The 9,868-nt window shown below is 43.3% G+C and overlaps 1 pseudogene; it reads right to left on the bottom strand.

The window, feature by feature from the left end:
* LOC147948388 (small nucleolar RNA R71) lies at positions 1–101 on the bottom strand (annotated as a pseudogene).
* Positions 102–9,868: the final 9,767 nt, after the last annotated feature.

The raw sequence follows: 9,868 nt of genomic DNA, 5'->3' as shown, positions 1-9,868 counted from the left end.
AGGAGCAAGATCACTACCTTCTCACAAGGTGGTATAGAGTCTTTTTGTGAAGCGTGGGAGAGATTCAAGGAGTATATGAGGGACTGTCCTCATCATGGCTTTTGACAAGAGAATCTTATGAACATCTTCTATGGAGGAATTGACCAGAAGTACGAGATGGCACTCGATACTGCCAGCAGAGGAGATTTTTCTACTAACACTGTCGCTGAAGCAAACCTCTTGATCGAAAACCTTGCAGCGAGTAACAGCAATCATAGCCATGAGTATGATCATTCTGTGTGTGTTGTTAGCTCCGTGAAAACAGGTTTTATTAAGAGTCTCACTGCCAAGTTAGACCTTCTTTTGAAGAGAGATCAGCAAGCTGTCAACATGTGCGACGGGCAGACAGGTGCGTATCAGCAAGTTGGAGTAAATTCAGGTTTTGAGGGGACAGAGGAGCTGAACAATGTAGGAGGACAAGGGAACTATCAAAATCATGGGTTTAATCAGAATTATAGAAATCATCCTCATCTCTCCTACAGAAGCACTAACGTCGAGAATCCTCAAGATCAAGTGTATCGTCCACATAATCAACAAGGTAACTTCTCGCAAGGATTTCAGAACAAAGGTGCTGGATTTAGTTGCTCAAATTTCCAAGGATACCAAGCCCCATCTACAACTCCGCAAGATAACAAACTCGAATTGATGATGCAAGCACTATTGGAGGGCCATAAGAAAAGTTCTGCTGAGATTAATGTCAAGATTGATAGCATGTACAATGATTTGAATGGGAAATTTGAGAGGTGTAGTTCACGTGTTGATTCCATTGATAAGAGAGTCTCTGCTATTTCTTGTAGCTCTAAGAACAAAGAGTCATGCAATGCTATAACACTCCATGGTGGGATCGAAGATGGGCTGAGTTATGCTGTGATCAACTCATGTTTGGCTTCCGCAGAGACGGGATCGATCAATCCTGAGACTAGACCAGCCGGTCCCATCCATTCTGATTATTTGAGTTTGATCCCCAGAGAAGTTGGATCGACCGATCCCCCTTATAGATCGATCGATACCGTCAATGACGCAGGACCAGTTTCAAAAAGTCCCAGATCGACCGCTCCACGGCCAGACCAGTCGGTCCCTGTTGCAGGCATGGGAAAACTCAGCTCAGTTGTTCCTGATGCAGATTCCAAGGAATCACTTCTTCTGGAACCAAAGCCCTATAGACCACAAATTCCTTTTCCAAGAAGACATGAGAAGAAACCTCTGGATGAAAAGAAGTATGGTCGGTACAAAGAAGCTATAAGTGAGTTCATCACTGACATTCCCTTTACAGAGGCAGTAAAGCACATCTCTTTGTTTAAGAAAGTTTACGATGATGTTTTGGTTGAAGAAAAGGATTTGGTGGAAGTTAAGGTGTTTTTGGCTCGAGAGAAGAACATTCATGCTCCATCTTTGAAAAGGCTACCCAAGTTAGAAGATCCATGAAGATTTGTTGTTCCATGCTCCATCCTAGGAGTGAACATTGAGGATTCCCTTTGTGATACCGGATCCAGTGTGAACGTGATGTCTAAGGCTATTGCAGAGAGGTTGGGGATTGATGATATGAAGGCTTTTAAGGTCACTTTCACGTTTGTAAATGCTGTCACCACAACTCCACAAGGCTTCATTAACAATTTAGATGTTCGAGTTGGGAATGGCTTGGTTGCTACAGATTTTCGTGTTGTGGAAATGAGGGAGGGTTCTATTATGCCTTTGCTTCTTGGGAGACCTTTTCTAGCAACAGTAGGAGCAGTTGTTGACTTGCCTAATAAGAGGATAACTTTCTCTAACATTGATGATAAGGTCTTCTACAACGCAATCACTGCAAATGAAGCTATACAACATGGCTCTTGTCTAGTTGTAGAACATGAGAAGGAGGTGGATGTCATGATAATGGGAGAGAGTGGTGATAAGAATGAGGTCAATGAATTCCTGGATGGAGACACTCATTCTTCTAAGAAGAGTTCTAAGAAGGTTAAGAAGAGAGACAAGCCGAAGATAGAAAGAGTAATACCAGCTCTTCACATATCCTTGGTACCCCAGAAATATGTTAGAGACACCATGGAGTACAAGGTGAAGTGTAAAGGAATATGTCGGCCTTTCTCTAAAGTTAAAGCCATCCTCACTCTGGAGTTTAAAGAGAAAGGCCAAGAAGCAGTGGATGGTATGTTGCAAAAGGTTCTGGAGCTTAAGCTGGCGAATTGGAGAGCTTGTTCTGATATGAGTTCTCATCCTCCCATCACTTGACAACTGAAACCACGGTAAAGCTATAGACCTTAAACAAGCGCTTATGGGAGGCAACCCATCGGGTTTGTGCTTGCTTACCCTTTTATTTTTCTTTGTCTTAGGATTTTGGTTTTGTTTTTAGGATTTATTACGGTGAAATCATGTCCGGTATCAAGTGTTTTCAAGAACAGGTTCCAAACGAAGAAGATGCGAATTTTTTTTGTTCCATGAGCTTAGGATCGATCAGTCCTCCTTAAAGATCGATCGATCCCGGTAGTTTTTTGCGGGTATCTCTAAGTTCAATTATAATTCAGATTGGTCGATAACACCCTAAGACCGATCGGTCCCCACCCTTGCCAACACCACTCCAACACCAGATGCGAGATCACCGGTTTTTCTTTCTTGTCCTTACTTTTTCTTTTTCATTTTTTGTTATTTTCTTTGTGGAATTCGTTCATTTCTTGGTTTTTCTTCCGGGGGAGGGATGTCTCTAAGTTACTAATGACGTTTTCTTTGGTTGTTTCCTTTTGATTTTTCGGGTCTTTGAGTCATTTTCTTATTTTTATTGAGTCAAATATGTTGGGGAACTATGATCATTTCTAGGAATCTTTTGCTTTGAACTAACACTCTTATGATTATTTTTGTATCTCTGATTTGGAATGAAGCTTGGAATGAACATGAGCAGGCTCAACACACCCCAAAAGACACTCGCCAAGAAGGACAATAAGTTGAACCAGAAGTTGTCTCTAGCTTTGACAAGACTTAATCGGATTTAACTTCTTACCTTGGGGCTTGGTATACATCGGACAATACTCCTCCCTTAAGCCTTACAAGACATGCATCTCCTCACAAAGTATGCTTCCCCTCTCTCTTCCCTTCAATACTCAAAAAAAAAGAAAAGAGAAAAGTAAAGAAGAAAGAAAGAAGAAGAAGAGGATATAGGTTATAAAGAAGTGAACCGCAGGTTGTGCGTAAACCCATGCATCTTTCGGAATTCATGGAAACCTATCCACAAGAAAAAAGCAAAGGATTGATAAAAAAAAATACAATGATACCCTAGAAAATTAGGGAGAAATCAATCCTTTAGAAGTGAGAAAAGAGCAGAGGAAAGGGAGCATACGAAGGAGGTCTTGGGCATTAAAAGGTTGAAGGAGTCTATCAGTTCGGTGATCGATATTCCCTCTACGAGACCACACATTTTCACTAATCTGATTTAGAGAGACAACGATGGGGAGACTGAAGGTTCTCCCAGGCTGAGGAGTTTAGAGTAGGGAGTGTTGATCCTAATCATGGGCAGAGTACAAAAAAGTAGTTCTTAATTTGATTTGAGGAAGAGTGCAAAGCAACGGTTCCCAAGCATTTGTGAGTTTCCACTTTCAAACCTTTTCTCTGATCCTGAGTTTTTGTCTGTTCTTGCTTGAGGACAAGCAAAGATTCAAGTCCGGGGGAACTGATGTGTCTGCATTTTATAGGATTTTAACCATAGTTTTTACACTTGTTTTGAGTCTTTTGTTAGGTCCAAGTGTGCTTTCAGAGTCTTTTTAGTCTTTTGTGAGTCTGTACAGGTTCTAGGTCACTTTGGAAGGAAACTGAGTGTTTTGGGTATGAAAACATGCATCTGGAGCAATTTTGGTGAAGACTGATCAGACTAGCAAGCAGATGGAGCAAACAGAGAAAAGCATCCAGGATCGGCTGATCCGCATTCGGGATCGACCAGTCCCGTACCCGAAGCAAGTTTTCCTTTTTCATTTTAAACCGACTTTTAGGTTTTATTTTGATATTTAAGTTAGAGGCTCGGCCTCCAGAGACATAAGCTTTATTTTCTGAGACTATTTTGTATTGAGAGCTAAAGGAGAAGATTTCTAATCCTACTTGACACCATGGAGAAAAATTTCTAAACCCTATTTTCTATTCTTTTGCAATTCAATTATGCTTTCTTCATCTTTGATTTGCTGTTTATGTTTCTCCATGTCTGAGTAGTTTCTCAATTAGGTTTAGGTTTTTAGAAGGGTTTATATGATTAATTGATGCTAGGTTTGTTAGATTAGGGATTGATCTTATTGTTCTTCATCTATTGTTGTTCTTAATGCTTAAGCTAGATTGATCACCTAGATTAAGATCTTAGGTTTAATTTATCGTGGCACCAAAAGTGTTGTTGAGTTGCTGGAAAAGAACATAGGTGAGCAAGGTGGACCTTAGCCAACGAAAGTTGAAGTTGAGGCATCTTGTGAACTAATCAAACCTGAACTTGTTATTGCTTGCTTGGTTTGCTAGATCCAAACGATGGTTTAGGGTTTAGTGAATTCATTGCATAGATAGTTAATGCTGCGAAAGTAGGTTAGCTTTACAACCGTGATTTGAGTTCAAGAATTGTGTTTAATGCATCCCTATCTAATCATCTAAATTCGTGATCATAATCCCTAATGATTCCCTTCACCCAGTATTTCCTTTTTGATTTCAAAACAACTTATTTATTTACCGTTTTTGATTAGTTACTTGATTCACAAACTTCCTACTTTGTCTTCGCTAAATTTGATCTTAATAATTTCATAGTGCAATTGCTTGGTCTTTATGGATTCGATCCTGAAGTGTGACGACGACACCACTAGATCCTGGTTGAGTGCACCTTGGGTTTTAATTGACATGTTGATCACTTGGCTCAATCTGATAGGCATTACAATGAGGAATATGATCGCGCTGTGCGATCTACTGGAGAGGATGATGCCAAGTACAAGAGCGACATGAAAGCCCTCAATGACAAGTTGGATAAACTCCTCAACCAGCAGCAGCATGTCCATGCAATCTCAGAGGAAGAGCAGTTTCTGCAATAAGATGGGGAGAATGCTCAGTTAGAGGATGTGAACTACATCAACAACCAAGGAGGTTACAACAAAAGGTACAACAACTACAAAACAAATACAAATCTCTCATACCGTAACCCGAATGTTGCCAATCCTCAAGACCAAATCTACCCATCAGCAGTTCAAGGGAACCAGGTCCAGCAAAAGCCTTTTGTCCAATACAATCAAGGCTATGCTCCTAATTGCCACCAACCAATTGCACCTCCAGGATTCCAACAACAGTAAGGCCCACAGAACCAATCCCAAGAAGCTGACCTATAAGGCCTAATTCAGCATATGATACAAAACAAAGTATTGGCTGCCATGGACAATGCAAAACGGTTCGCGGAAATTAGCAACAAGATCGATTCTGGATATAATGACTTGACTGCCAAGTATGATTCCCTCAACACTAAGCTGAGGTACCTAGAGGGCCACCACAACAACCAACCACCTCCAAAAATCAACCAACTTCCAGGTAAAGCTGTTCAGAACCCAAAGGATTATGCCACTGCCCAAGCCATCTTCCTTGATGATGATTATGAGGACTACTCACTGAGGACAACAATGTTCAAGATGGGGAGGATATGGATCATTTTGGGATGAATGACTCCCAGTAATACATATCCGAGTATGAACCCGAGCCTTCACCCGAGGAGACTGATCGAGTTGATGATCGAGCACTGGTTCGAGAATCACAAACCAAAGAAGCACCTGAGGCAGAACTCGATGATGGTGATCGGATGATACATCGGGTAGATGTTCAGATGACAGATCAACCACAACTGCTTGCAGCAGAGGAATGGGAATTAGAGGAAAGGTTCAGAGCTGCTCTTGACATCCAATTAGAGGCGCTTGCAGAGCGTATGGCCAAGCGAAAAGCTCCACCTCCTAAGCCCTTGCCACTACACGAACTCCGAGAGGAAATGATCAAGGAGACAGCTCAGCTGGAGATTGAGGTTAAGGAAGCTGTCAAGGAGATTGGGAATCCAATATTGAGGAGTGGAGTGTGCTTAGATCCTGAACTGCGAATCAAGGAGAAATTGGAGGATCCCAGCTCTTTTACTTTACCATGTTCGATAGGACTTCGGATTTTCGACAACTGTTTGTGCGATTTGGGAGCTTCAGTCAGCATCATACCACTATCAGTTGCCAACAAGATGGGTTTCAGCCGTTTTAAACCGAGTAGTCTGTATTTGGTTCTAGCTGATAGAACAATCAATCAGACATCCATTGGTATCCTGGAAAACTTGCCTCTCAGGATTGGAAGAATGGAAGTTCCTACTGATTTCATGATCCTTGATATGGATAAGGAACCAGACGATCCAATGATCATTGGAAGACCGTTCTTGGCAACAGTAGGAGCAGTGAATGATGTGAAGCAAGGGAAAATCAGAATTGAGCATGGGGAGCATTTCAAAATGGAATTTGGCATCAAGAAAGCAATTAAAAGGCCAACCTTTGATTGTCAAGTCTTTTCCACCAAGACAAAGCAAAGAAGAGTCAAGCATCTCAAAGAAGTCAACTCTACATTTGCTGTGGAACCTTGACAAGACCTGGAAAATCTATTAAATCAGCCTGCTGTAGTGGAGAAGGTTCTGAAACCTCTCCCTCCTAAAACCCATGCTTGAAGAGCATGAAGAGTCAAGCTTAGTGACTTAAAACAAGCTCACTTGGGAGGAAGTCCCAAAGGTATCCTTTTTATTTTCTTTTAATTTTATCTACTTATTTTGTCTTATTTTAGGTTTTTACATATTTACATATATTTATAAATAAAAAAAAGAGAAAAAGAAAAAAGGAAATTTTGGGGAACCCAAGGCTCTACCCGAATCCGTACCCAACGCGCCTGATCATGTTCCTACTCGGGTGGCGAGTGGAGTTCGAATTCCACCAAACCCTAGCCCACTCTCAGTGAAACCCTAGCGGCAGCCCTTCCTATTTAAGAGGACAAACCCCTTCCTCCCCAATAAAAAAAAAACCCCCGATAAGTGCTTTTAAACGTCCTTCTTCTTATTTATTCTCTCTGAAACTCGAGTGCCTTAAGAATTTTGGGAACTAACCCTATTGATCTCGAGTTTAGCTTTTCTTTCTTTTGAAGGATTCACCAATGGCACCAAAGATGAAGACCTACCAAAAGAAGTCGAGCAGGTCAACCTCCGCCGCTGCTAGAACCGGAGGTGATGCCGTGGAACCTTGTGAATCCCAAGGAAGAGGAGACGATCTGCATTCCCAACCGTTGGCTGGACATTTCGCATCTCCAACCCGATGCTCAACCCGATTAGGTGCTCGAGCAACCGATTGTGCAGACCCCCGAGTTCGCTCACCAAGCCCGGTGGCGAGTGCTGTCCGTCGATATCTTCGACATAGGGACCTGTCTACGTCCGAGAGAACCGTCACCGATCCTATAGAGGTGGATTCTGATGCGGATGGAGGAGAACCGGAGGAGATCCAAACATCACGGTCGAGGAGCAGAGCTGCGGTTGCGAGGGGGAAGAGACCAGCTTCTGAAAAGGCTGAGAAGGTGGTTGAGAGAGCGGCTAAAGAAGAAGATCAAGACACGGAGTAGGAGAGCCATGACCGAGAGGAGGAGCAGAGAGAACGCACACGCCTGGCTTCGCGGAGGCTGAAGCAGAAAGAGGTGGAGACTCCGCTCAAGCTCTTCAAGGTCCTCCGCAAGATGAGCTTTGTAGGAACCCGCTACACTCACCGTGTAACGATGAAGCAGTTGGGAATCGCTAGAGACGTCAAATTCCTGTTCGACATGTGCCACCTGGGCTAGATGATGCAAGCCAACCTCAAGGCTTATGAGGAGGAGACGGTTCACTTCCTCTCCACGCTCCGGTTACACTGTTTTGAAGACCACCCGACCCTACTACCCGATGGGGGGGATCGGGTTCATCACTTTCTCCGTACACAACAAGGAGTACTGGCTTACCTTCAAGGAGATGAAGAAGCTGTATGGTTTCAAGGCTGAGAGTGGAGAGAACATGTAAGTAAGCAAGGAGGAGATGAAATCCCTATGGCTGACAATAGGCGACAAGCTTCCTTACAAGTCTACAAGCTCCAAGTCTGCTCAAATAAGGAGCCCTGTTTTGAGGTATTTTTACAAGTCCCTAGCTTGCACCATTTTTGCTAGAAAGGAGACTGGGAATGTGAATGATCATGAGCTCCAGCTCATAGAAATTGCCTTGTGTGGAGTATTAGATAATGCTAGGGATGGTAAACTGCTAGTAGGAGATGTTGCGGATACTAGCATGGTCTTTGTGCTGCTCGATCAGTTCCTTTACCTTAAGTCTTGGGCAATGAAAACTGAGAGAAGAGAGGGGGCTGGAGAGATCTCCATAGGAAGATTGGTCACACCAATTTTGGTGGCCTAGGATGTGCCTTTAAAGGGAGTGGTACATGAGCCGAGATGGCTAGACATCGAGTACTTGACACTGGCGAGATTCTTGGCCTATGAGAGGCCCAATGATTTGTTGCTCTTCAAGTGTGTCCATCCAGCTGTCGGAGCCACCCAAATGATCCTGCCTAACGTCGTGTGCACCAAAATTTGGCTAGGGGATAACATAGACTTCACACCACCTTTGGAGGAGCTGTACAACCAGGAGGGGGAGTCCGAAGCAGAAGAGAGAGAGCCGACTGGGAAAGGATAGGGAGATAACTCGGAAGACTATGATTTTGAGGAGTATGTTTGCTCTCAAAAGCAACCTGTTGGGGTGAGGGAAGCTCACAAGAGGATCAGATGGCTGAAGAGGATGAACAAGTTCCTAGCTAGGAAAGTGAAGGACCTTACCGGCTCAGTGAAGGTAATGGGAGGTCAGATAAGGGAGCTGCAAGACAAGGTAAGCTGTGCCTCAGCCCCCACCTCATGGATGGGGAGGTCAGATAAGGGAGCTGCACCCACATGGATGGGGAGGAGCGGACCACTAGGAGGAATTCAAGGATTAGCACCTCCAGAGCCTCATAGAGCATCATCTTACGAGCCGCAAGCAGAGGAAGATGCCACCAGACCCGACAGATCGCGGAAAAGCCACTTAGACGCTTATCTGACGCCTAACCTGATGGGGTACACGATGCCTTATCCGATGCCACCATTGAGCACGCATTCGGGTGAATACTCGGGTCCTTTCCCTCAGACCTATCAGATGCCATATCCAATACCGTAATCGGTGCACCCTGCGAGCAGCTATACGGGTGATCATTTCGGACCTCTCCCACCATACCCATCATACTACCCGATGCCCTACCCGATGAGCTACGCGATGCCATACCCGATCAACCCCTCAGATGCTGGTCCGAGCAAGTTGTCCGTGCACATAACCGAGCTCTCTGATGAGCGAATCCCGGCGCCTGCTGAAGCCGGTGATGACCCTGGCTATACGTTGGCGAGCATGGAGGCTGCTGCAACCTTCTTCTTCACCAACCCATGAGGTATCACATTCATCCAACCTTTGTAAATAGCATTGCATTTTATTTTGTTTCATTTTGTGTGATTCTCAGACTCTTTTTTCAGACTTTTATTTACACAGAGGACTGTGTAATTTAGGTTTGGGGAAAGGTCTGAGAATGTATATAACATTGTGTTTTATTTTCTTATTTTTTTATTTCAAATTTTTGTATGCTAATTTTATTCATTTGAGTCTGCATCTATTTGCATTGAAAAAAAACCCAAAAAAATTGAACAATTTAAAAAAAAAAAAAAAAAAAAAAAAAAAGAGTTTTCATGTAGTTGCAATTACATATTAGGATTGAGTCTAGTTTGGTTCATATAGGATTGTTGCATA

This window comes from Camelina sativa, chromosome 2 (assembly GCF_030686135.1).
Source record: "Camelina sativa cultivar CO46 ecotype springtype chromosome 2, ASM3068613v1".
Taxonomy (NCBI): Eukaryota; Viridiplantae; Streptophyta; class Magnoliopsida; order Brassicales; family Brassicaceae; genus Camelina; species Camelina sativa.
This window is presented reverse-complemented; position numbering and strand designations above follow the sequence as displayed.